The following is a 27563-nucleotide window of genomic DNA, read 5'->3' as shown; positions in this document are numbered from 1 at the left end:
ATGTGTCTGTACTTATATTATGCAGTACAAAAAAGAGCCCAGAGTTGTCAAATATCACTTTAAATAAAAAATGGTCACTTTGCCCTACGCAGTCATTCTGGTAAAAAAATTACATGGGAAGTTTTATCGAAGGTTAACGAAGTTGAGCTATGATGCATACAACAAGGTGAGTGAGCTCCATAGCTGAAGTGCCTTTACCAAGAGGAAGCACTCTTCCCAAAGAAATCAAACCTTGAGCTTTGTACACACAGGCTAAGCACTCAGCTAATTTAAGCATATGAATGGCATGATTGCTTACAGTTATATTTACCTAAAACTGAGCAAAGTTAGTAGAAACTTCCTCGCTTGTCTGATCTTATCCCTTGTATCCATGTAGTTATAAAGAGAGAATTAGGAAGTGTCTAAGGAAAAAGGGACCCATAGAGAACCTTGTAGACCCAAATGTGTTGGGTCTATTGGAGGATGGAAGGGTAAAAGGGAGAACGAGAGAAAAAAAAACAACATTAGAGGCTTTTGAGAAGGTCATGACAACAGAAACCAAGTCCTCATTGGAAAAGGAAGAGGGAGGATTAACTCAAAACTGGGATAATAGCTCATAAGTATTCAAACTTTCTAGATGCTTGTCCTAATGGAAACTGAACCTCTGGTCCTTTGAGGTTAACTTGTTTCCCCTTATAACATAATTAAGAGATAATGTCAATGGGATGGAACATTGTCACAGGACAGCAGTTTCCTACTGCTAAGTAAATGCTGAGCCCAAGCCAAGATATTTATTTTCAAAGTGGGAGACATTTATCCTGTAAACATGTTCTGTTCCACTGCCTTTATGTCTCTTTCACCAAATTGCTAATGAGGTGGATGCCGTCTGATACATGTGGATAAACTAATAACAGCTTCGCCACATCTTGCTATTGAAAAAAAATCTATGTTTTTATTGGATTAAAGAATAGATTAGTTCAGCATTTCAGCCAATCTGAAACCCAGCTGATTCACTCTAGTGTTGTTTTCTGAAATATGCCCTACTTCAGTGGCTCCCAAACTTAAACAGCTGGAGAGCCATCATGTCATTAAATGGAGCTACAGAACTACAAAATGATTGCCTTACAAATCTGATGTCCTGACATTTTGACTTGTCTTCACATCTGTGTTAATACCATCACGGAAATCAAAACTGAGATTTTGAAAGCTTAGATGCACTACTCCTTTTAATTTAAATGGGATTTATGTATCTGTTAGGCTTTGAAAATATCAGCCACTAGTTCCTGACTGGCTGGAGAAACTGAAGTTTCAGCTTGAAATCTACCCGGCAGATACAAATCCATGTGTTTTTAATTGCATATCATTGGAAGCATTAAAAATAATGGTTACCAATACATATACAGTAAAGTCTTTATCATGACCAGATACAGGAAAACCCAGAAACTATCACATGGAAAATAAACTCAGAGATAAGCGTAGCATTTAGCGAAAAGACGTAGTGCCTTATAGCTACCAGCCAAAGTACACCGCTCCTTCAACGATCAAATAAATGTCTATTAAAAGTTTCACTGGCCTGACTTAGAAACAGTAACAAGAAATTTAAAACATCCTGACTGAGAAGCAATATGGCTATATATTGCTAGGTGACAGATATATTTTCGTGGAGCATATCAGTTGTCATTTGCACTGGTTTTCTTAATTTCCATGAGAGCTTTTTCTTGTTTTAGGTAAAGAAACTGAATAGACATCCCGAGATTATTAAACCCGCTCCTAAATCACTCACAGAGGTCTCAGAGCATCCCTCTTCTGTGTTTCTATAGAGCACTTTTTTCCTCTCCACACCATCCTCCAAGGGGAGGGGGTCTTATCCAGTGCTTTGGGAAATGTGCCAGGCTTTCAGTTCAGAGATTTAACAAGGCCACCTAGATGGCCACTATAACCCAGTTTATTTCATGTTCTTTATTTTGTTATGAACTCTCTGTGCTGCATTCACTTCTATAAGGGCTAAAAAAGAATTGCAATTTCCAGGAACAACACTGGGCAAAGGATAAATACCTTATAGCTGTGTATGTTCATGCTTTTTGACATATATTCAAAACTGAATACATTGGAATGATTTGCGAGGGGCAAGGTCCTTGCAGTGTTTCAGATTAGAAAAGTTTTACTGTTACCTTGATAGAATAGGAAATTGTGTGGTTGAGGGGAATTTGTAACAGGGTTTGTCACCAAAGAATCCAGCCCAGGTTGTTAGTGATAGCCAGGTGTGTGAAATACATTGGTTGTCTCACTTTCGTTTCAGAAGGCTATAAAATAGCCCTATAATTGACATTAAACTATACCATTATTGCCATCTCTCATGACTTTGGGTGTTGTTGTTGAAGTCTATGCTTCGGGAACGTGAAAAACTTAGCTCTTTCTTTTATAGATGTATATACATAGCTATAAAAGAAAGAGCTAAGTTCTTCACATTCCCGAAGCATAGGCTTTAAGAACAATGCCAAAAATCATGGGAGTTGGCAATACCACTATACCTTCTCTAGCTGGCTCAGAAGAGACAAAGAAGTGCATGCCCATGGATACTTAGTGGTTTTCCTGGTTCAGGGCAGGGTTGGAGTCACATTGAGGGCAGTTTGGAAGAAGCTTGAACTGCCACTGCCTGTTTTGCATTTTCTGGTTTTCTCCAGGGCTGTAGGTTAGAAGCTTTTCACACACAGTAAATTCATCAAAGCTCATTTTGCACTGTTTCCTTTTAAGGGACTCAGGCTATCCCCATGAAGAGTAAAAGAAAAGGCTGAGAGATTCTGTTTTTCAAAGTGACCTCCCATTCACTCAACATTGTAACTGAAATCTGTCTCGGATATTAAATTTGTAGTTTTAGCTTTAAAAGTCACTTTTACCACAGAATGGGCGAGCAGAAATCTTGTTAGTAAGTACAAAAAAAGCAGTTACAGATTTTGGAGCTGCCTGTGCTAAGGGTTTGCCTCGATTTTAGTTACCAGTTGCCTACTGCAAGCATATTTATACTGGTGCAACCAGGGTTGTCAACTGTACATAAAAATACAGGCTAACCCCCCCTATCTATAAAGTCCATAAGAAAATTTTGTTCTGTATAAAAACCACAAAGCAACCTGGAGCTGCTTGAGTATCCCTCATCAGAAGTGAGGCAGCAGTTCAGCACTGAAGGACAGACAGAGCAGAATAGCACCCTCTGGGCTAGAGAGAGAAGTTACACATAAACCAGTTTAAGTCATGAGAAACTGGTTTAAACCTGTAACAGAACGGAAGTTCAGTGCACATAAACCAGTTTCAAAATGGCTGAAACTCATTTAAGATAAACCTGATTGAATGTAGTATCAGACAACTGATTTGGGTCAAACCACTTTATGAAACTTCTGTCTCAGACCTCTTCCTGGTTCAGCTTAAATCACAGTCCCCACAGCATACTTTCCAGCCCTGGGCTGGGCTGGGCTGTCTGTTCCAGCAGAGAAGGGTTGGGAGGGGAGGCAGGGACTACCCCCCTCAGGCTGGGGGCTGGGGCCAGGGAAGGGGGTTAAACCCCCCTTTCCCCAAGTACCGATCTGTCCTGCACTGCTAAACTTACTGAAAGTTACTGCTGGGTGTAACTGTGGACTAGAAATCCCAGAGGCACCTGAAAGCAAGAAAAGGAAGTGATGAGCAACCCAGCAGAATCCTGCTGTTGTGATTCTGGACTGCAAATCCCAGAGACCTTGGGGGCAGCAGGAAGAGGAAGTGAACACATAGCCCATACTGGCTACATGTCAGACAGCCATGCTGTAGCACCCCCCAGCTTCTGGCCTGGGCCACTGCAGGCATGTGGCTACATTTCCTGAATCAAAGGTAAATGTGTGGCCAGTTGTTTCTCAGTTTAATCTCTGCATCTTAGAATAACCTGCAAAGAGTGAATCAGTTCAGTGTCAGGCTTTTTGACTGTCTGTACTCAGCCATGATGTCTGAGTGGGAGCCAGCACCCTTCACTGATCTCTGTCAGGCTTTCAGTGGTTCTCAACCTTTTTTTGCACCAGGACCCGTTTGTTGACATTAATAGCCAATCCCAAACCACTGCCCCTGCCACCCACAGGACCCAAGTGTGTGGGGCAGGGGGTGGGTATGTGGGTGATGAGGGGCCCCAAGCAACCCCTTGCAGGCTGAAACACTACCAGCCTGCAACAGAAAAGCCAGTTTCCCACATTGTTCACCTTTAAAAGATAATCCATTTTAAAAGTTTGTTTGTGAGCCTTTCATATACTCTTGTGACCCACTTTTGGGTTGCAACCCACAGGGGGACCTCAGGGTATGGGGTATGGTGTGGGGTGGCCTCACGGGGCTTAGGGAGCCTCAGGGTGTGGGGGGCCTCAGGGTGTGGGGAGTGAGTAGGGGAAACCTGGGGAGGAGGGGAATCAGAGTGTAAAACCATTATTGCAGTCAAGGAAGGTTGCCAAACCAAGAAAATTTACTACGATATATGTTAAATCCCTAAATTTGAACTCAGCCCTTGTCCAGGGCCTGGCAGAAGGATTATACTTATGTTATATGAAACATATGCTAGTAGAAAAGTTTGGCTGTCAGTAAAAATATTTGTGGACTGTCTGTCAAAATAAATAAATTAATAAAAATCTTGGGTTGGTAACTGTAACAGGCGGCCTTCTCAGGGCCGATTTCCCTGTGGCCAGCCCACCTGTTTCTGGGCTAACCAGACACCTTCTTACCTGCCATGCCTTGTTGTTAATAGTTTAATTGATCTTAATAAGTGGGAGGCTGCCCATTTCTTGCCCCGATGCCAGGGGGCTCCATTCCTCCCCTACACCGCAACCCAAGCCTCGCAGATGGCATCCATAGTTGTCACAATCACCAGCCCCCTCGCTGGGCCCCAGAATCCTACTGTTGAACCCCTCTATGATCCCTCCATTCTGGCAGCCTAATCCACCTTCATCCTGGGCAGCATAGCTCCCTGAGCTACTTCCCCCTCACGTGTGTGGTCCCCCCTGGACCTTGGGCTACTAGCCCTGGCCCACCTCCAGGCCAGGTAGAACCCCAGGCCCTCGGCTCTTGGGCATTCCTCACAGTGGTCCTCTGGCCCTTTGACCCTTCCAGTCCTGGCCCCAACATTGACCAGTCGGGGGGATGTTCAGACAGGTTCATGAGTCCATGGCCTTGCTTTCTCTCTCTCTGGGGTTCCACCTTCCAGACCCTACAAAGTAGGGAACCCACCCGGTTGTGGGGGCTAGGGGTTAAGGCACCCCAAGCCACCTTTCACTGGGGTGGAAACTGGCCTGGTATTTCCTCAGGGCTCCTGCATCACTGGGAGCCCCACCAGGTCACCCATTCCTAGCAGGGTGCAGTTTTAGGTCATACCCAGGACCAGGAGCCTCCTGACCACCCCCTACAGCTCCTTCCTTACCTCCAGATGATACCTGCAGCCAGGCAATGTTGTTGCCTCACCTCCAGCAGCAAAACTGCCCTGTTTATATGGGCAGCTCCAGATTCAAAACAGCTGCCCTCATCAGGCATCTGGCAGCTGCCAGCTCCAGACCCTTAAAGTGGCAGGCACCCACAGTGCCCTGCCACAGTAACCCTGGGTGCAATTCCCTGAGAGATGGGACTATAAATTGTTCTTCATATTGACATGACTAACTCCAATTTGAAATAGAGGTGTATCACCAAACTTTTCTAGTTTCAACTCTAAAAAAACCCCAAAACCATGGCCTTTTCTAGAAGAGGAATTTGTTGGTTTATTGGTTTTTTTTTTAAAGAAATCATTCTTTTGGTATTTAATTTTTTTTAATATTGAAAAAATTACATTGAAAAACTAGATATTTTTTCTGCTGATTTTTGTTGGTTTTCTTCTTTGCTTCTTTCTCGTTATCAGTAGCAAAATCCAAACCCAAAATTAAAAATTTCAAAAACAGGATATTGAGATAAATATTTTTGCAGAAAATTTTGGATAAATAGAAAACAATTCTAACCAAAGAAGAGGTTGAGATGGGGCTTGGTTATGGTTTTATTTCTTCCCTCATTTTTTTTTAGCCAGATCCTATCAGGTTTGATGGACTACACTATGAGTTGTATCTGTAGCGATATGGTGATCTCTGAAATGGGGGCTAATCCCCTGCGTACCCAGTGCCTTTAGAATTTTTATAAATATGCAAACATGAATAGCAACATTTTAGTATACACATTATTCCAAAGGAAAATTCAATTCATAACATGTAGAGAAAGAATTGAGACATTAAGTCTGCTGCAGCTTAATGTGGAAGCTTAATTTGTATTTCCTATGTTTATTTATAGGTAGGGTTTTATTATGAACAGGATGTTCATCTGATCAAATGCAATGATGCAATTAAATTGCTGCTTGTTGAGACAGGTTTTATAGTGCTTATTAAAAGTAAATATAAATAAATGTTTGGAGATTTGTGTATTCTCAAGCGTTTTTTAATATTAGAGCAATAAAATACTTTAACCCTTACAATGCTGAAGATGAGTGCATTATTTCTCCCCAGAGTGGATTAATATAGAGACAGTTGATATAATTTGTCAAAGCCCATCAACAAGAGGCTATTAAATGCAGTAATCATGGACAAGAGTTAAAGCATGGTCACGTATCAGAAATTGGGTAAGAGCAGAATAGGTGGATGGGCAAATGTTAATGGAGATATTCAATACTCCTTTGTTAGGAGTTGTGTAGTTTAATGCATGTATTGATATGCTCAAGTGAGGTGACATTTGCAGAATGACACAGAAGTGCACCTCCTCTGTGAACAGGACACAGAATAATTTAATTTAGCTAAAATTATAGAATGTTTTGAGGGACTTCAGATAGGACCAGACACAGCCGAATGGCAGATGGATTTCCTGTTGGCATACATGTAATGATGCCATTTGAAATAAAGATATTGAATTACTCATATGCACTGCTGGGCTCTAAACTATCCATAACCATTCAGGAAGAAGTCCTTGACATCACTGTGGGTGGCACAATGAAAATGTCTGCTTAGTACAGTGATAGAGTTTTCTTTTGGTTTTTGTAAATGATAGGGTAAGGGATGGATGTTAACAGCATTCATGGCCAGTTAACTACAGTTTGTGACATCCCTTCTTGATCTAACATGGGAGCATATTGTTTTTTCTTAAATTAGTGCAGTTTCTTGGACTTCGCCAACTTGCTTCAGCTGAGAACTTGGCCTGGTTTCTGAAGGCCTATCCCGAGACCAAAACAGGTTACAGGCTGATGCTCAAATCTGTATATCTATGTTAGTGTTTGTGTGTGTATGTGTGTGTGTGCATATGCATGCATGTGTGTGCCGCACAGACAGATCTTTGCAGTTGTTTGACACTGGCATGACCACCAGCTATATCTGTGCATTCTCATTTTGAACTCTGGGACCTTGAAATAAGTGGACCAGAGTTAATATCTCTGTGCTGTGTAACTGAGTCTCGATAAAACTCAAGTTCTTTTTATTGATAGGCGATGAACTCTGTGACTAGAGTGTATGGAGGAGGGAAGGGATTCCTATTGAAGAAAAAAATAACTATTGCACTACTACTTTTGAGGAAAAAAGGAAACAACACAACTCTATGTACTCTGTATTAGATTCAGATTCACCTTTAGGCCCTTTATGTACTTTTTATCCATTTTTCTCGCTGCTTTGTTCAGTTGCTCCAGCCCACAAGGATTTGCCAGCAATATTGCCCTTCATCTCTACATGGAGGGCAGCAAAATATTAGCTAGTTTAATGACATGCTCCTGCTCCCTACCAGAGCAGCATTCATCATTATCATTTAAGAAAACACCTCCTCTCTTTGTAGACAGGCTCTAGCAGATTATTATATTCACATCCTATCATAAAGGTACAGTATCTACATAGAGGTTATACAAAAGTCAACGTACATTTTACTACTACTTCATAGAGAATTAATGTATTGAACCACTGTGTTAGTTAATTATCCATATCATTGACCTTGACACCTTAATGGAAAATACTATTCGCCTATTGCATGGCAGTTCACACAGAATTAGTGTTGCATTCAAGACGCTATAATTAAGGGTTGTGAGTGCATAAATTGTTAGAAATGGGAAAGGCCACCCAATCCATTTTGCAGGGCCAATTTTGGTCTTAATCCTATCTTCTTCCTATACCTGCAGACACAACTGTACATATGCTTTGAATTAATATGCTTGTACACATTTTGTTTCAGCCTCCTTCCTTAGTAACATCCTGCATGTTAACCATCCTTCTCACAAAGAAGTCTCCATTTACTTCTCTTTTCTAGATTGCCATCTATTTTTGAGGCATTTTCAATTTTTGACCCACTGTTAATTTGCTTCCTTTTTACCTATGTGTTAGTTCCACTCTTAATTTGGAAAGTGTCCACTAGGAGACTTGCAGTCAGACTCCTGAAACATTTTTCCTATGACTTAACTACAATGAAGACAATTCTTCGTATTCCCCACACGATGCACAATTTTAATATAATTATTTGTGGTGAGTGAATCATTTAAAGATGTAAAGATTTAGGGGGGTGGACTATAGATGACCTCTGGAGGTCCCTTCTATGATTGTTTCTATGATTCTATTACTAGATTCTAGGAAAGCATTCAAAGGTTTGGATATTGGTCACAATCTTATGTGCTTGATTTCAATCTTCCCAGAATTAGCCTGGAAATTTCACAGTATCAGGTACTAATTTGTTTCCAGGACCTCTACCTTCTCTCTCATGGGTTGGAAATATCATGGGATCTGCCTTCTATTGGTATTTTGGTCCCTCGGTTTCTGATCTTTGCTGGGACCAGGAACTGTGTGTAGTAGTGAATAGAGGTAAGAGAGGTAAGAGAAACTCCAGACATGAGAAAGTTAGTCTTTCCATGCATTGGCCGAAAGGAGGAGGACTAGGGGTATTATGCAGCTTGGAGTGGTACAGTACTGGGTTGTCACTTGGCTTTTATTTTCCTGGGGGCAAACTTGCCATTTTTCAATCTCCGCCCTCCCCTCCACTTTAGGAGAACAAGTCTATATTTGCATATTCCAGCCCAGGGCAGTGATGTATCAAAAAATAAAAAAGCTGCAGGAATAGGAACTACCTTGTCAACTGTGGACTGGCCTCCTGCATGGCATTAAGACATGTTAAAGAGTCATGGTCAGTGACCAAACAAAACCAGGCCTCTAGGAGGTAGTAGCAGAAGACCTCAGCTGCCCACTTAATTCCTAGGCACTCCTTTTCTATGATGGCACACTTCTGCTCCAAGGGAAGGCGCTTCCTACTGAGATGCAAAATGGGGTGCTCATCATCCTCAAACTCCTGGGAAAGAATCACCCCCAGGCCTCTCTCTGTGGCATCTGTCTGTATTATAAAATTATTTGGTTAAGTCTGGGCTGCACAGAAGTGGTGCACTACATAGCAGCCGTTTTACTGCCCCAAACACTGTCATCTCACATTTGGGTGACGACTGAATCCTTTATGGTGCTCCCTTCTGCAAAAGATCAGTCAGTGGGGCTATAATGGATGCAAATTGTGAGATGTAGCGCTGAGTAGTTTGCCAAACCCAGAAATTATTTCATCTGTTATTTTGGTTGTTGGCACCAGTGCTTCCACCAAGACCTTTACTTTGTCAACTAGTTGACAAATATACTATTGCCCAGTATATATCCCAGGTATCCATGTACCCCAGGCAACATTTAGCTGTATTAGCCATCAGACCAGCCACTCATATTGACCACAACACTTCTTTCAGCTGCTGGAGGTGGTCTGCCCATGTGTTGGTAAATACTACCACATTATCCAGATAGGTGGCTGTATATGCTTGGTGCAGGTAGGGTACTTTGTTCATTAAACATTGGAAGGTTGCTGGGGATTCATGTAGACCAAAAGGTAAAATCTTGAAGTGGCACAGTCCCCAGGGTATTGCAAAGGCTGTGATTTCCCATGACACTGGATCCAGAGGAATTTACCAATATCCTTTGGTCAAATCTAGGGTGGTTATGTATTTGTGTTACCTATTATCTCTACCATTTCAACTAATCTGGACATAGGGCATGTCACATTCTGAAACCATGTTGACTTTGCAGAAGTCAGTGCAAAACTAGAAAGTGGTCAGGCTTTGGCAACAACACAATTGGGCTACTCCAGTCACTGGCCAATTCCTCTATTACCCGACAGTCCAATATCTTCTTAATTTGTTTTACCATTTCCCCAGTTGCACTGGAATTCTCAAGTGTCCCTTCTGACCTGTACAGTGTGGCTTGAGGATAATCAGGTGTTTGATTAATGTTGAGACTCACTGTACACACCTTTTTTAATTCTTCCAGGAGACTTTGTATTTCAGCCTGTTGAATCAGGGTCAAATCCTCTCCTAGAATTAGGACAGCTATCAGATCCAGGAGGGGATGCAAAATCCCCAGGCCAACTTCTAGTAAGCACATAAAGACCAGACAGGCCTCTCATACCTTCCACTGCTTTAGTGGGTTCAGGTGGTATATCTGTGAACACTACCATTTCCCCACTAGGCAAACTTCATAAATTACCTAACCTACCCTCTGCAGGACCACAAAAGGGCCTTGCCACTTTGCCAGTAACATACTCTTGATGGAGAGAAGCAATAGTAAGACTCAATCCCCTGGCTGGTAGACCTGAAGCTGAGCATTTTTACTGTATTGCTGTTCTTCCTCCTGTTGGACCACTTCAAGTTGTTCCTTGTGAGGGCCCCCACCAGGTCTAATATTTCCTGCAGCATCAAAACATCCTGAACTACATTTTGTGTAGCTGTCCCCTGGGCCTCCCAGGACTCTTGCAGGATGTCTCACATGTCCTGGGGCTGCCTCCCATATAGGAACTCAAAGAGTAAAAAGCCCATGAAAGACTATGGAACTTCTTGTATAGAGAACAAGTAGTGTAATAACTGACTGCAATTTCACGGCTTATCTGAGACAAATATCCTCAACATCCCCTTCAGTGTTCGATTAAATCTTTTGACCAGGCCATCCATTTGGGGATGGTACACTGAGGTCCTTACTGAATAAATCTTCAATGAGCCCCAGATTTCCTGTAGTAACCAGGGCATGGTCTTCAGGAGAAAATCTGTAGTAGCTCACAGGCCATTGCTGTGCTAAAGCCTCAGGGCAATAGGTGGCATAGTCAACCAGGACCAGGATGAACTTGGATTCCCTTGAACTGGGCTCCAGTGGTCCCACCAAGTCCACCCCAACCTTCTCAAAGGGTATGCTGACTGACAAGACAGGCACCAGTGGGGCCTTACAAGCAAGCCATGGGGCAGCCAGTTGGCACTCAGGGCACGATGCACAGTAGTCTTTGCTTTTCTAGTATGCCACAGGCCAAAAAGACCTTGCCATCACTCTATCCTGGGTCTTTTCCACCCTCAAATGGCCTTCCTGTGGTACATCACGTGCTGATTTCAAAACCTGGCCAGGATAATGTTTTGGGACCAGCAGCTGAAACCACCACACCCCTGTGTCCTTGACTTTGGTCACCCTCATCAGGAGGCCCCCCTGCAACTCAAAATGGGGGCCCTAGCCCACTGAGATTGCATCCACTATGGCCTCATTGGCCATCCCATCCATCCATACAGAGAGGCATATACCAGATTCTCCTTTTGATCATGGATGAAATCTCAGCCTTCCCCAACCTGGTGCAGTCAATCCTCCTGAGTTTCCTTGAACCTCCACTTCCTTTGCGGGGGTTCAGATCACATTGAACTCACACCCCTTTTCCTGAGTGTTTCTTCTGGCTGCCAAGGGCCTTCCGCCTAACCCACCACCACTCTTGGTGTGACTTGGGTTGAGGTCCAAAAAGCTCAGGGTCCAAAACGAGAAATATCACCCATGGTTCTGGTTCCATGAGATTGGGGTCAGCCTGGGTTTTATCCATTTTCTGGGCCAACCATATCAACTTGGCCATCCAACCCCAATCTCACCCCACCACCACAGGGGAGGCTAGATAGCTGGCCACCACTGCTCTTACATGCCCTTCCTGTCCCCTGATGGTCAAGCTCAGGCAGATTATGTGGTAGTGTCAGGTACCCTCATGAATGCAGGTAACATATGCATATTCATCTACTGGGATGTCTGCCATACTTACAAACCACTAGTAAAAACATCTGGCTAGAGCCTGAGCCGTAACACATGGACATCCCCAATTTTTAACAGGTTCCAAACATCCCCTCAGGCCTGGGTTTTTCTGCCTGGCTTCCAAGACAAAGGTATAGAAGTACCCACAGTCCATCTGAGGGCAGTCCCAATATAAGTGGCCTTTCTCCTAGCACTGGAAGCATATCATCTGACCTTCCCTTCCTCTGTCTGGGCTTCAGGGATGCCCAAGGGGGTTTTCTTTCCTGGTGGGTACATTCAAGGGCTCTCCTCCTGCCTGGGGCCTCAGAGGTGATGGAGGAAGAGCCTCTACTGGAAGCCTCCCTAGAGACCCTGCCTGTTTGCCCCATGGCCCCAGCTCTCTCAGGCCTAGCTTTCCCAGGGATCCTGGAAGTCTAACTCTGGCCCCATGAAGTCCTCTACCCTCCATATGGCTTCCTCCAGGCTGGCCGCCCAATAGTGGTATACACAACCACTGGGCTTTTATTGAGAGGATGGCACAGAACTGTTCTAAAATCATTAGTTCCATGATCTCTGCACCTGATCAGGAGTCCAGATTTAGACAGCAAGTGCACAAGTCCCTTAGCTTGTAGGCCATGGAATGGGGCCGTGCACTTAGATTTCAAGTCTCCACTTGAAACCTGTGGCTATAGGCCTCCTCCATGAGACCCAACTGGTCCAGTATAGCCACTTTAAGGGTCTTATAATCCCAGGCTGAATCTGGTCCCAGGGTCCAGTAAGCAGTTTATGCTTCCCCAGTTAACAGAGGGACCACCTTCATAGTGTATGTGTCTCATGGCCACCAATAGGTCTCTACTACCCACTCAAAAATTGCAAAGAAAGCCCCTGGGTCATCTTCAGGTCCCATCTTGGTAAGGACCTCATCCTCTAGCTTCTGGGAGTCTGGTGACTCACCAATGTGGGTGGGGATCCATTTCACATCCAACTGGCATTTCAGGAACTCCTGCTGTTGCTGCTCTCTCTGGAGCTGCTGCTGCTGGGTTTGGAGCTGCTGAAACAGATACTGTTCTTGCTGCTGCAGCCCCTCCAACCATTTTAGCAGGGTTCCAGTCTCTCTGGCTGACATGGGGTTTAAAGTCCCTGCATTCTCCACCACGTGTAGTGGGTTGTCATTCAGCTTTTATTTTCCCAGGGGCAAACTAGTCCCCACAGGAAACAGCATCAACCATAAGACAAAGAAATATACAAACAACAAAGGGTTAACTCAAAACCTGCAAACTCAGAACGTGTGGTCCTTCCTTGCACCTGAAGAAGGCAATCCTTGTTCTGTGCTGCCTTTCTAGCACCGCTGCCTTCCCTCTCTCCTTCAGCTCCCCTCCCTAGGAGCTTTTAACTTTCCCTGGGACCAGGCAATCATCCCTGTCAGCTGTGCTCCCACCCCTGAGTCATGCACCCAGTTACAGTTACACACTAAGTCACTATCCTTGTGCCTTAGCTTCCCTGTGTGTTAAGGAGGAATAATATTTAAGTATTAAGGCATGATAACTTCTGGCAATTGACAAAGGTTAAAGATGATCGTTGCAATGGAACAGTCTGTCTTTAGTAAGAAGTTTTTAATCCCTCATTGTAATGCATAAAAGCATTACTGTCTTGTGGAGTCAGCTTCATGAAACTGCTAGAGAGAGAAAGACTTGGAAATTGAGATTCCCAAGGAAGCAAGATACCATCTTATAGAACAGAGGTATGCCGACTCACACACAACACAGCTTGAAGTCCAGTGCAGGAGCATCATTCCCATTTCGGGTCTAAAACTGAATAGCAGCTATAGCACAGAATTTTTTGCCCTTAAAATGAGCCATCAGAGATGGAAGTAGGTTATACAAGAATAATCCTTGCATTTTTGAATCAGTGAGTCTACAATGGTAGGAATATTTCCAAAAAATGAGTAAAAATAAAAACCCCTTAAGACTCAGTTGCCAACGTGTAAACATCATTGTATAATATTGAGACTACAAAGTATCAAGTCTGTAAAACAAATAGAGTAAAGCTCAGTACATATTTTAGTGGATTAGATGTATAATGCAGGTAGATGACTGGCCTAGGCTATGTTTTGTTTGCTACACTTAATGCATCACATCTTACAGCCCACAGAGAATTGTGCTCCTGTATTAATTACATTTTTAAAGTGATTTCCTAATCTTTGGACCATTTAAATAACTGACTGTTGCAGAGACAGTGAATTAGAATTTCACACAGCATTGCCATTTGAAAGAATTTAAATTGTAAGCAAAAGCTCTCCATTTCTTAGTGTTCTTTCAGCCATTTATTTCTATTACTATCCAAGTAGCTGCTTTGCATTATGCAAACATTCATTCTAAAGGCAAAAGTATGTTTGATAGTAGGTTAATTTTTATAGAAGAAATACAGTCTGGGTCATGTTACATCCTGGGTAATGTTACAATCATGAGTTTGCGTGAGAGAGAGAAACTTAATATTAACTTCAAAAGAAATCAGGCTTTATATCAAATGAAATTACCGTAATCTCAGTAAGAACCTAAAACACTGTAAGACCACTTATCCAACAGACATTGTAATTTGTATTCTGGGCTGTTGCATTATTTAAACAAAAATAGTATGGTAATAAAAAGCATGGTACTGCAGACAGTGGTATGCTAAGGAATGTTAAGAAACCACAAAACCATAAAAGCTAAGGGAATTCAGAGCGAAGCCTATAAACTTTAGAATAAAGCAATACCTTCATCTCACCAATTTAGGCTGAGATCTTATCTCATTGAGGGCATTTCTGGATACAGTGTTGCAGTGACTTTTAATGAATGTGAATTTTCTTGCTCCTTTGGGCCTCAGACTTGCGACCGAATGTTACACACTTTTAAGCAGATAAGGCTCTTTGGGTAAATATGATATCTTTTATTACACCAACTAAAGAGTTGGAAAAAATTGTTCTTTGCAAGCTTTTCAGCACAAACACCCTTCTTCAGGCATTTCCTCTGCAGTAGATAGGGTGATCCCTATTAGGGCTGTGCGAGGCTTCGGACCGTGCTTCAGATCTGGAGAAACTCCAGACACTTCAGCATATGAAGCAGCATGTCTGGATTGAAGTGCTGGCTTCGTTAGGCTTTCCAAACCGCTTTGGAGATCCAGCCATAGGGTATAATGGGGAAACGATGAATTATCTATAATGTTGTTTTTTGTCTGATTTGGATGAACTTTGCAGGGGTGATAGCCTCCACTGAGAGCATGAAGCCTGCCAAGTTTCAAGGAGATAAGTGCAGGGGTTTGGGAGGAACTGCACCCCAAATTCTTGAAAGAAAACTCATGTCATGTCCATGTGTTACACCACAGAGGGGTGAAAACTGCAGGAGTGATAGGTCCTGGTGAGGCCACAAAGCCTGCCATGTTTCAAGAAGTTTGGTGCAGGGGTTTGGGAGGAACTGCACCCCAAATTCTTGAAAGTAAAATTCATGTCACGTCTATGTGTTACAACACAGTGGGGTGAAAACTGCAGGGGTGGTGGCCCCTGCTCAGGCCACAAAGTCTGCCAAGTTTCAAGGAGATAAGTGCAGGGGTTTGGGGGAAACTGCACCTCAAGCTACGGACAAGCAAAACTTGTGACATGGGTGACACTGTGTGTTAAGGCGCAGCAGGGTGAAAACTGCAGGGATGGTGGCCCCTGCTGTGGCCATGAAGCCTGCCAGCTGTCAAGGAGATCGGTGCATGGGGGTTCTGGGGTCCTGCACCTCTAGCAGCTGACGGGCAAAACTTGCGACATGGGTACTTGTGAAGGTGTGTCTGTCTTGGGGTGAAGAAGGGTGGGGGCGGGGAACTGCTGCAGGCCTGGCTGCTAAGTTACTGTGTTACCAGTTACCAATCAATCATGATTCACTCAGGGACCAGCTCAATGCACAGTTGCTAGCTAATTTAACCAATCAATTAGCAACAATTAACACCTACAAAACCACAGGCTAAGGAGAGGAAAGTATCAATACAGACAATCAACTGCCCCAAGACAGAGACAGTCAGTTGCACAAGCACCCATGAACATGAGTTTTATCTGTCAGCGGCCAGAGGTGCAGGGCCCCAGAACCCGATCTCGACAGCTGGCAGGCTTCGTGGCCTCAGCAGGGGCTAGCATGCCTGCAGCTTTCACCTTGCTGCGCCTTAACACACGCAGTGTCACCCATGTCACGAGTTCTGCTCATCGGCATCTTGAGGTGCAGTTTCCCTCAAACCCCTGCATTTATCTCCTTGAAACTTGGCAGGCTTCATAGCCTCAGCAGGGGCTACCACCCCTGAAGTTTTCAGCCCGCTGCACCTTAACACACAGAGAATCATCTACGTCACGAGTTTTGCCTGTCAGCAGCTTGAGGTGCAGTTCCCCCCCAAACTCCTTCACCGATCTTCTTGAAACTTGGCATGCTTTGTGGCCTCACCAGGGGTTACCACTCCTGCAGTTTTCACCCCACTGTGGTGTAACACACAGACATGACATGAGTTTTGCTTTCCAGAATCTGGGGTACAGTTTCCCCCAAACCCCTCCACTGATCTTAAAACTTCATGCTTTCAGCAGAGGCTACCATCCCTGCAAGTTTCATCTAAATCAGACAGAAAACAACAAAGTTATAGATATTTCATTGATTCCCCATTATACCCTATGGCTGGATCTCCAAGGCGGCTCCGAAGCTTCAGAGCCACTTCAGCCAGATCAAAGCGGGAACCGGTCCAGAGATCTGGATTGGATTCCCTGGCATCTGAAGCGGCTGGATCTGAAGCCAGATTGAATAGCTGCCTACTCGCACAGGCCTAATCCCTATAAAAGTTCCACTAACCAGGCAGGGGGAAGTTGACTTCATATAATCCAGCTGCTGAAAGGGACTCCTGAGGTCATCTAGTCCAATCTCCTGCCTGAGGGGATACAAATAAATTGTCTCACTTATTAGCAAAACTACACAGTCAACCCTGACAACCACAAAACACCCTAATCTGTCACAGGTAAAACAGGAAAACCACAGCAGCCTATGTCCTGCTCCTGACCATAAGGTAAAATTCCTTCCTGACCCCAAATATGTTGATGGGTCTGACCCTGGGCAGAGGGCCAAGACCCTCTAGCCAGGAACCTCTGGGTTTAAGGGACAGCCAGAGCATTGGCAAACCCCAGTCAAAATCCCCGGCCTTGGCTCCAGCCAACACCCAGTGCTTCTGAGGAAGGATGTAAAATAAATCCTGACACAGCAGCAGGAGTGGGGAATATTCCCTTCCAGCCCCATGGCAATCAGCAAAGCCCAGGCGCATGGTCAATATTCATAGTAGAGCATAGGTATAGCCACCCCTAGACCATTCCTGACCCCTAGACCCTCACTTTCAGTAATAGAAAGTCCATGACTTCCCCAAGCAGTCTATTCCAATGCTGCAGTGTTTTAACAGTGAAGAAGTTTTTTCCTGATATCCCATCTAAACTTACTTTGCTGCAAATTCAAGCCATTGGTCCACATCCTGCTCTCTGCAGCAAGAAACAATGTGTTTTTCCTCTTTCCTATGGCAGCCCTACAGGTATTTTAAGACTACTGTGAAGTCCCTTCTTACGCACCTTTTCTGTAAGCTGTCAGCTGCTTTCTGGACCATCTCTAACTTCAAGTCCTTTTTAAAACAAAGAGTACAACATTGCACACTCTAGGTGAGTCCTAACACTGACAAGTAGAGAGGCACGATCACCTCCCTTGTCTTGCAACTAATGCTTCCATTAATGCATCCCAAAACCGCATTCACATTTTGTGCAGCTGCATCACACTGCAGACTCATATTGAGTCTGTGATCTACCAAGGCTCCCAGACCTTTCTGCACAGTGCTGCTATCCAGCCAGGTGTCCCCCATTTTATATTTGTATTTTTGATTATTGATTCTTTCTCAGGCATAGCACCTTGCATTTGTCAACACTGAATTTCAGTCTGCTAACTCTAGACTAGCTTTCCAATCTGTCAAGATCCTTCTGAATTGCTGTTCTGTCCTCTAACAAGATCACAGTCCTTACCAGATTTCTATAGTCTGCAAACTTGCTCAGTTCTTGCATCTAAATCATGAATACATACGTTGAACAACACTGGACATAAGACAGTCCCCTATGAGACTGCACTTGAAATCTCCTGCCATTCTGACATGGCTCGGTTTTTAATAACTGTTTTCTTGTGGCTACTGAGTCATTTATTTATCCACCTTACAGTAGATTTCCCCAGCCCACATTTCTCCAATTTGTTTATGAGACGGTCATGCAGGACCTTGTCAAAGCCTTGCTGAAGCCTAGATTCGCTATATCCACAGCATTTCTTTCATCCACCCACGTAGTTACTTTGTCAAAGACCAAGTTTGTTTCACACCATTTGTTCTTCATGAATCTATGCTGGGTTCTTGTGATCAGCCTTTCCTTCTCCAGATGATTGCAAATGGGCTTCCTTAGGATAGACTTCAGTATGTTCCCAGGTATTGAGGTGAGCTAACTGGTCTGTAGTTCCATGGGTTTTCCTTTTTGCCTTCTATAAAGAGAGGTGTTATATTGGCCCTTTTCCAATCCTCTGGTGCCTTAATGATCTCCTGTGACTTCATAAATATTATTACCAAGCATTCCAAGATCACCTTTGCCAGTTCCTCCATTATGTGGACTGAAGTTCATCAGGCTCTCCTGACTTGACTTCATTCAGACCCATCAAAAGCTCTGTTTTTCTTGTTATCTCATCCCTCAGCTTGTTCCCTTCCTTATCCATATAATCCATAGTAGGTGTCTGGTTGCAACTTTAATTTTTTTGTGGAGACTGAGGCAAAATAGCTGTTACATAGCTCCATCTTCTTTGCATCTTCTGTTAAGACTCACATTTCCTATTTAACAGTGGACCCATAGCTTGCTTAGATCTTCTTTTTTGGACAATATTTATAGAACATCTTCTTGTCTTTAACCTCCCTTGCAGGTGCTGCTCATTCTTTATATGCCTTCCTGATTTTGTCCTTGCATGTTTTTGTTATTTTCTGGTAATCTTCCTTTGAGACCTGCCTAGTTTTCCATTCTCTGTATGCTTTCCTTTTGCATTTCAAGCATCCTAGAAGCAACTTATATAACCACATTGGTCTCTAACCATTCTTCTTGTGCTTCCATCTTGTCAGAACAGTGTCTTTTTGGGCTCGAATACTGTGCCATTTGAAACTTTCCAGGTCTCTTGGGCACCTTTATTCTTCAGTTTGTCCTCCCATGGTACCATACTTATTAAATGCTTTAATCTGTTGAAATCCACCTTTTTGTAATCTAGTATCCTAGTTCTGCTGGCCTCATGCTTTCCCCATCTCAGAATCTGGAATTCTATCATATCATGCTAGCTTCCTCCCAAGTTTCCCAATACCTCCACATCCTTCACCAGTTCTTCTCAATTGTTTAGGACAAGATCCAAGATAGATGTTCCCCCTGAGGTGTCTCCTCAACTTTCTGGCACAAAGTTTTCCTCCACCCAAATTAGAAACCAGCTCAACATTTTATGTTTGCCTGTATTATTCTTTCAGTAGATGCCTGAAAAACTGAAGTCTCCCATCAGTACTATCCTACAGCTTTTGTATGATTTTGTCACCTGCTTGAAAAGTACCTCATCAACCTGTTCTTCCTGACATGGTAGCCTATAAATCCTCACTATGCATGCATGCACATGTATTAGCTTTCTGCCAGTTAAGTTGACTTAACTATCCGAGCGTACACACATGGAGTAGAGTCAATTTAAAATGCAGCACAAGATAATATACCTCTGAGGTGTATTATCTTGAGTCACATTAGCCAAGTCTGTAAGTTGACTTAAAGTACATGAGTATGGTATGTCGACTTAACTTGGCCAGGGCTACTAGGGGAAGGCCCACAAGATAGGTCCCACCATGTCAGGGAGCTTTACATGTGTACACGCTGACATGGTTTAACTTAAGTTGACTTAGTTAAATCATCTTAGTTAAGTTGCTATATTTTAAGTTGAATTAGACATGTGTACACTAGGGCTGTGTGAAACGCCATCATTTGGTTTCAACATTCATTTTGCCACTTAGAAGGCACAGTGTTTTGTTGCATCATTTCATTTAATTTAGTTTTGAAGCACTGTCCTATTTTGTTTTGTCAAACTGTTTCGACGCATTTCGACATTTCGCCCATAGACTATAATGGTGAATCATGAAAATGCCTACAACTTTTTCATTTCTTGCCTGATTCAGATGAAAATTACAGGGCTGGTAGCCCCTTCCGAGGACAAGAAATCTGTCAAGTGTCAAGGAGATAGATGCAGAGGTTTCTCAGAAACTGCACCCCAAAATGGAAAAAGCAAAACTCATGACACTTGCTGGCAGCGGCAGCCTCCTGTCATCTGGCGCACAGATCCAGGGGCCCGCACCCCTAGGAGGGCTGTGCCAGACTCCTCCTGGGGGTGTGGACCCCTGGATGACCCTCCAGATGACAGGAGGTTGCTGCTGCTGCCTGGGACTGGCACTGGGCACAGCCTGCACTCAGCGCCAGGGAAGACTAATGCTGCCTCTGGCCCCAGGCAGCAGCCTCGTGTCATCCAGCGTTGTGGCAAGAGGCAAGGGAGAGCCAGGGCTGTGCTCTGAGTGGCTATGCAGCCCCATGGAGCTCAGCCCAGTGGTGGGAGATGGGCCCGGGCGCTGCCCCCCTCCCACCATTGGGCTGAGCTCCGTGGGGCAGGCAGAGCTGATTGGAGCACAGCCCTAGCTCTGCCTGCCTCCTGCTGTTGGGCTGTGCTCTGATCAGCTCCACCAGCCCCACAGAGTTCAGCCCGGTGGCAGGAGGTGGGGAGAGTCAAGGCTGCACTCCAATCAGCTCTGCCAGCCCCACAGAGCTCAGCCTGGTGGCAGGAGGTGGGCAAAGCCAGGGCTGCGCTTCACCTCCGACCATTGGGCTGAGCTCCATGGGGCTGCAGAGCCACTCGGAGCACCGCCCTGGCTATCTCCTGCCTCCTGCCACTGGGCTGCTTCAAAACTTGAAATGTTTCGAAACTTTCAAAAAGTTTTGAGTGTCCTCATTTCGTTTTGAAGCTGTTTCGAAGTTTTTTGTTTCATTTCGATTTCACTGTTTCTAGTTCAAAACGCATTGAAACAGCTTCAAAATGAAACACAGCAAAATTTCACACAGCCCTAGTGTACACGCTCTGTTATATCAGAGCTGTATCTTTAGTCTTTTATCTTTACCTAAATGCACTCTGCTCTGCTATCTTCTTTCTCCTGAACCAGTGAACTTTTGTATGCATTTTTGACATTCAAGGCAACACCACCTTCTTTTCTCCCAACGCTATCCTTCCAAAACAGGGTAGCCCTCAATGTTGACTTCCTAGTCATAAGAGCTGTCCCACTAGGTCTCTGTGATACCAGTCAGATTATAGTTCTTTTCATAGACTGTGACTTCCAGCGTATCATGTTGCTCCCCATACTTCTCACATTCATAGACATAGCTTGGACATATTTAGCATTTCAACCTATTATTTTCCCTTTTGCATCATTTATTGCTGTCCTATGGCACTCTAGCCCTATCCCAGAGTTAAGCTGCTTTCCCATCATACCCCTTCAAATTTTCTTTGCTTGCAAATAGGTCCACAATACTGAGTACCTATAAAAAAATAAGAACAGATTTATCACCAGATCTAGTTTTCAAATTCTCTATTAAAGTTTGTTTTCTGGAAATGTTCATTTTCTGAAATTTTGCTGGAGTTTCTCTACTTGGGCTAAAATTTTAGTTCGACCAAATTTTGGTTTTGCCAAATTTTTACCCAGCCCATCAATATTTTTCCCCATTTCCTGACCATGCTATATTAATACCTATCCTTATTGTAGAGCATTTCTCAACACTCCTATTAAATGGCCTCTCTCATTATCATTATGGGGAAGTGGGAAGTAAGTTGCTCAGGACTACTCAGTAAACCAGTTAGAGGAATAAAACTTATCTCCAGAGGCCTTGTCCAGTGCTCATTCATAGTCACTATTCAGTAGTTTCTACATTGGACAACTTTATTTTTAGTAGAGATGGAACCATGGATCCAAATACCATGAACTTGGGCTAAAATTTTAGTTCGACCAAATTTTGGTTTTGCCAAATTTTTACCCAGCCCATCAGTATTTTTCCCCATTTCCTGACCATGCTATATTAATACCTATCCTTATTGTATCATATTACAGATGAAAATACTGCTGCATGATTTCATTAGGCCATTGTGTTTTAAAGCTAAAAGTAAAGTAGGCTTTTATATACAACGTTCTTCTGAGACTGTGCTCTGTAGCAGTGCAGTGAACGTATGCCAAATGCAGAACTATTCCAAATTCTGTTTGGAAGACTTGAGCTCAGCCATGGATATGTATGAGAAGTGTTTGCGCCCTGTTACTTAGGCCTTTTCAGCTTCCAATTTTGTGAAGAATTCATGTTTACAGCACTTATAGGTATTAGGTATTACCTATCCTTATTGTTTATTCTCAACACTCCTATTAAATGGCCTCTCTCATTATCATTATGGGGAAGTGGGAAGTAAGTTGCTCAGGACTACTCAGTAAACCAGTTAGAGGAATAAAACTTATCTCCAGAGGCCTTGTCCAGTGCTCATTCATAGTCACTATTCAGTAGTTTCTACATTGGACAACTTTATTTTTAGTAGAGATGGAACCATGGATCCAAATACCATGAAATCTGTGCTGAGATGTGGATTTGACATTCACAGCTGACTGGGTTTCAGCAAATTCACTTGCAGCAGCTGTGTTACTCACATGCGTAAATGTTCACTGAAGGAAGCCCTAAAATTTGTCTTGTAAAATATCCTTCCTACCTACCATTCTCAGGAGCCAGATATCCAAAGTATGTGGTTCTAAATTTTATAGCTTTACTTTTTAGCTCAGCTGTAAAAGAAGAGAGGGAGCAGGTGTGGGAAGGAGGGAAGAACAGTGGGGCTCCTTCAAGACAGGAAAAAATATTCTCAAGCAGGGAAAAAATAATAGGTTTCTTGCTATGTGTTCCTAGTACCTAAAGTGAAGGGCAAAACTACATCCCAAACAGTGTTTCAGCTGCTCTGCCCACACATATTTTTTTCTTTGTTTTTTTTTTTCCTTTTTTTTGCTTAATGGAAGAACCTTATACACTATTATGTCAAATTAAAGGCAATTATCTCATGCAGTCACTAGGATTTTCATGATCCTACACTCCCTATCTGCTGGACAGTTATGCTTCAGGAGTATTATGGAACTAATATATGATTCCTCCTTTCCTAAGGCACATTTTCCATGCAGTCTTTTCAAAGCCTCCCTTCACAGACAGAGATATTAAACTTTAGTTGTCTGTCCCTAGGAGAAGGACTGCCCGAATTCAGTGCTGGTACAGGAAGGTCTGGGGATGAAGCTGTTCTTGCTAACTTTGGGTCACACAGACCTTTTGAAATCCCCAAGAAGACTTTCACAATCATGAATCACCCTCTCTGTGTCCCTAATAAAGAAAGAAGAGAGAATCTGAACAGAGAGACAATAGAGCAAAAGGGAAACCTTGGATCTAGGAGTGTTGCTCTGAATTCAGAGGAGCTCAGGAAAGGCAGTTGAGCCCTAAAAAAATCATGATTCACTAGCAAGAGAAGTGCTAATAGAGAGACCTACACAGAAAAGTTAATCTGTAAAGATGAGAACTTCCAGGACACCTGTTTTTCATTTTTTACCTAGGAGCCTGGAAGTTTGCCAGCCTCACCTGTGAATATCAAGGCTATTTTTGTTTATTCTGGTTTATCTGGGGAGTTTACTTCAGAGATGCTGGCTTCTGACTACTAGATCCTATGTTTAGTTAATAGCTAGACCAATACAGGAGATTTATCAAAGGTATTATTTTGTCCTGTGGTCCAGAGGAACCTCTACTGCAGTAGTTCTCAACCTTCTTATACTCAGGGCACCCTTTGTTGGATTTAGGACACTCCTCCATAACTTTTGTGAATTGAGTAGAATCCCATTTCAAAAACTAATTTATTTATTACAGTGCTTCAGACAGTGGAGAGTGGGGAAACAGCCAGGCAGGGAGAGCCTGGGTCTTCCCGTATCTACTTATCACCAGATCTGGAGCTAAGGTGGCCACTGGCACATCCCCAGAATACAGAATATCCCTTTGGTGAGGGGCGGGTCCCTTTGGCCAACCAATGGTGAGTGGTGGCACCACTTCCTCCTCAGCCAGTCAGCAGCAAGGGGTGGGGCTGCTGGACCCCTTGGCCAATCAACAACAAGGGGTGGTGCCACCACAAAAAGGCCACCTCCTTCCCTTGCCCCCTGGCTGGGAATCCTGCTCCTCCTAGATGGAGAGCAGCAAAGTAAGGACCCTGAACTTCAGAAAAGCAGACTTCAAGGAGAGGAGCAGAAGTTACACATAAACAGGTTTAAGTAATCAGAAACTGGTTAAAACTTGTAACAAAATAGAAGTTCAGTGCACATAAACCAGTTTCAAAATGGCCCAAATTGGTTTAATATAAACCTGGTTTAACATAGCATGAGCATGCAGGGATGAAGTCAGGAAAGCCAAAGCGCAATTGGAGTTGCAGTTAGCAAGGGACATGAAGGGTAACAAGAAGGGTTGCTACAAATATGTACAGAGAATCAGGGAAAGTGTGGGTCCCATACTGAATGGGGGAGGCAACCTTGTGACAGAGGAAGCAGAAAAGGCTGAATTGCTCAATGCCTTTTTTGCCTCAATCTTCACAGGCAAGGCCAATTCTCAGACTACTGCACTGGGCAGCACAGTTTGGGGAGGAGATGAGCAGCCCTTAGTGGTGAAAGAACAGGTTAGGGACTACCTGGAAAAGCTGGAAGTGTACAAGTCCATGGGGCCAAAAGGGATGCACCTGAGGGTGCTGAGGAAGTTGGCTGATGTGATTGCAGAGCCATTGGCCATCACCTTTGAAAACTCATGGCAATCAGGAGAGGTCCTGAATGTTTGGAAAAGGGCAAACAGTGTCCATATTTAAGAAATGGAAAAAAGGAGGATCCAGGGAACTACAGACTAGTCAGTCTCACCTCAGTCCCCAGAAAAATTATGGAGCAGATCCTCAAGGAATCCATCTTGAAGTACTTAGAGGAGAAGATGATTAGAAACAGTCAGTATGAATTGACCAAGAGCAGGTCATGCCTTACCAACCTGATGGATTCACCAAGAGCTGGTCATGCCTGACCAGCCTTCTATGATGAAATGACTCACTCTGTGAATGCAGGGAGACCAGTGGATGTGGATATACCTTGATTTTAACAAGACTTTTGATACAGACTCCCACAACATTCTCACAGGCAAGCTAAGGAAGTACAGGCTGGATGAATGGACTGTAAAGTGGATAGAAAACTGGCTGGAGCATCTGGCTTAGAAGGTAGTTATCAATGGCTCAATGTTTAGTTGGCAGCCAGTATCAAGTGGTGTGCCCCAGGGGTCGGTCCTGAGAACAGTTTTGTTCACTGTCTTCATCACCAACTGGGAAGATGGCATTGAGTGCACCCTCAGCAAGTGTGCACATGAAACCAAGCTGATGAGAGTAGTACATGACACCAAGCTGGTGAAAGCTGGAGGGTAGGGCTCGGATTAGGCTCAATGTTTAGTTGGCAGCCAGTATCAAGTGGTGTGCCCCAGGGGTCGGTCCTGAGAACAGTTTTGTTCACTGTCTTCATCACCAACTGGGAAGATGGCATTGAGTGCACCCTCAGCAAGTGTGCACATGAAACCAAGCTGATGAGAGTAGTACATGACACCAAGCTGGTGAAAGCTGGAGGGTAGGGCTCGGATTAAGAGTGACCTAGACAAATTGGAGAATTGGGCCAAAAGAAATCTCATGAGATTCAACAAGGACAAGTGCAAAGTCCTGCACTTAGGATGGAAGAATCCCATGCACAAAGACAGGCTGGGGGCTGACTGGCTGGGCAACAGCTCTGCAGAAAATAACCTGGGGGTTACGGTGGACAATAAGCTGAATATGACAGTCTGCTCCTGTTGCCAAGAATGCTAACAGTATACTGGCTGCATTAGTAGAAGCATTGCCAGAAGACTGATGGAAGTAATTATTCCCCTCTATTCTGCACTGGTGAAGCCACATCTGGAGTACTGTGTTCAGTTTTGGGCCCCCCACTATGAAAAGGATGTGGACAAATTGGAGTCCAATGGAAGGCAACTAAAATGGTGATGGGGCTGGGGCACATGACTTATGAGGAAAGACTGAGGGAACTGGGCTCATTTAGTCTAGAGAAGAGGAGATTGAAAGGGGATTTAATAGCAGCCTTCAACTACCTGAAGGAGAGTTCAAAAGAGGATGCAGTGAGACTGTTCTCAGTGGTGGCAGATGACAGAACACGGAGCAATGATCTGAAGTTGCAGGAAGGCAAGTTTAGGTTAGATATTAGGAAGAGTTTTCTCACTAGGAGGGTAGTAAAACACTGGAACAGATTACCCAGAGAGGTGGGGGAATCTCCATCCTTGGAGATTTTTAAGACCCAGATAGACAAAGCTTTGGCTGGGATGCTCTACTTGGGGATGGTCCTACTTTGAGCAGGGGGTTGGGACTAGATTAGGATCCTGCACTCAATCATCTCATGGTCACTGCTTCCCAACTTGCAATCTACTTCTATATCTCTCACCAATTCTTCCCTGTTTGTAAGCAGTAGGTCAAGAAGAGCATGGCCCCTCATTGGCCTGTCCAACATTTGAACCAGGAAGTTGTCTCCGATGGTCTCTAAAATCTTTCTGGATTGCCTGTGTACTGTTGTCTTCTCCTCCCAGAAGATGTCCGGGTGAAGTCCCCCATAAGAACCAGGGCCTGTGATCTGGAAACCATCCACTACTACATTCCCCACTAATAATTTCCTGTTTGTGAGCAACAGGTCAAGAAGAGCAGGGCCCCTAGTTGGCTGCTACAGCACTTGCACCAGGAAGTTGTCCCTAGCACTCTCCAAAAACTTCCTGGATTGCCTGTGCACTGCTGTATTGCCCTCCCAGCAGATGTCAGGGTGATTGAATACCCCCTGTTGCAGGGCACCTCGGTGCCCTGCTCCTAGAGAGGGGAAACTGCCAGGGAGAGAGAGCCCTGGCAGGGAATAATGAGCACAGCTGTGGGTTGCCCGGGGCAACCAGGAAGTCAGCTGACTGGAAGGGGCAGGGCCTGGCCCTCATAAAGCCCAGGGCTGAGGCCAGGCTGGCAGTTCCCTGCCAGCAGCCAGAGGGGCAGGAGCTCCTGGAGTTAGGATGCGAGGAGAAGCCTAACAGCAAGATCAGAGTTGAGCAATGTTGTTATAGCCAGAGGGCGTATGTTTGAGTTATAGCCAGGAGGCTCGAGTTTGTGTTGTTATGTATTACACCGGTGGTTTGGGTGAGGCTATAAGGGGTTGGAGGAGGCCTCATTGGGGACTTGCAACGAAGTGTGAGGACCCCAGCGCCAGAGCAGGCGCAGCATACTCATAAAGGGACCCACAGTGGCGTGGGGACCCCAG

This window comes from Alligator sinensis, unplaced genomic scaffold (genome assembly GCF_000455745.1).
Source record: "Alligator sinensis unplaced genomic scaffold, ASM45574v1 scaffold268_1, whole genome shotgun sequence".
Taxonomy (NCBI): Eukaryota; Metazoa; Chordata; order Crocodylia; family Alligatoridae; genus Alligator; species Alligator sinensis.
The sequence above is the reverse complement of the archived record's forward strand: the minus strand, read 5'-3'. Positions refer to the sequence as shown.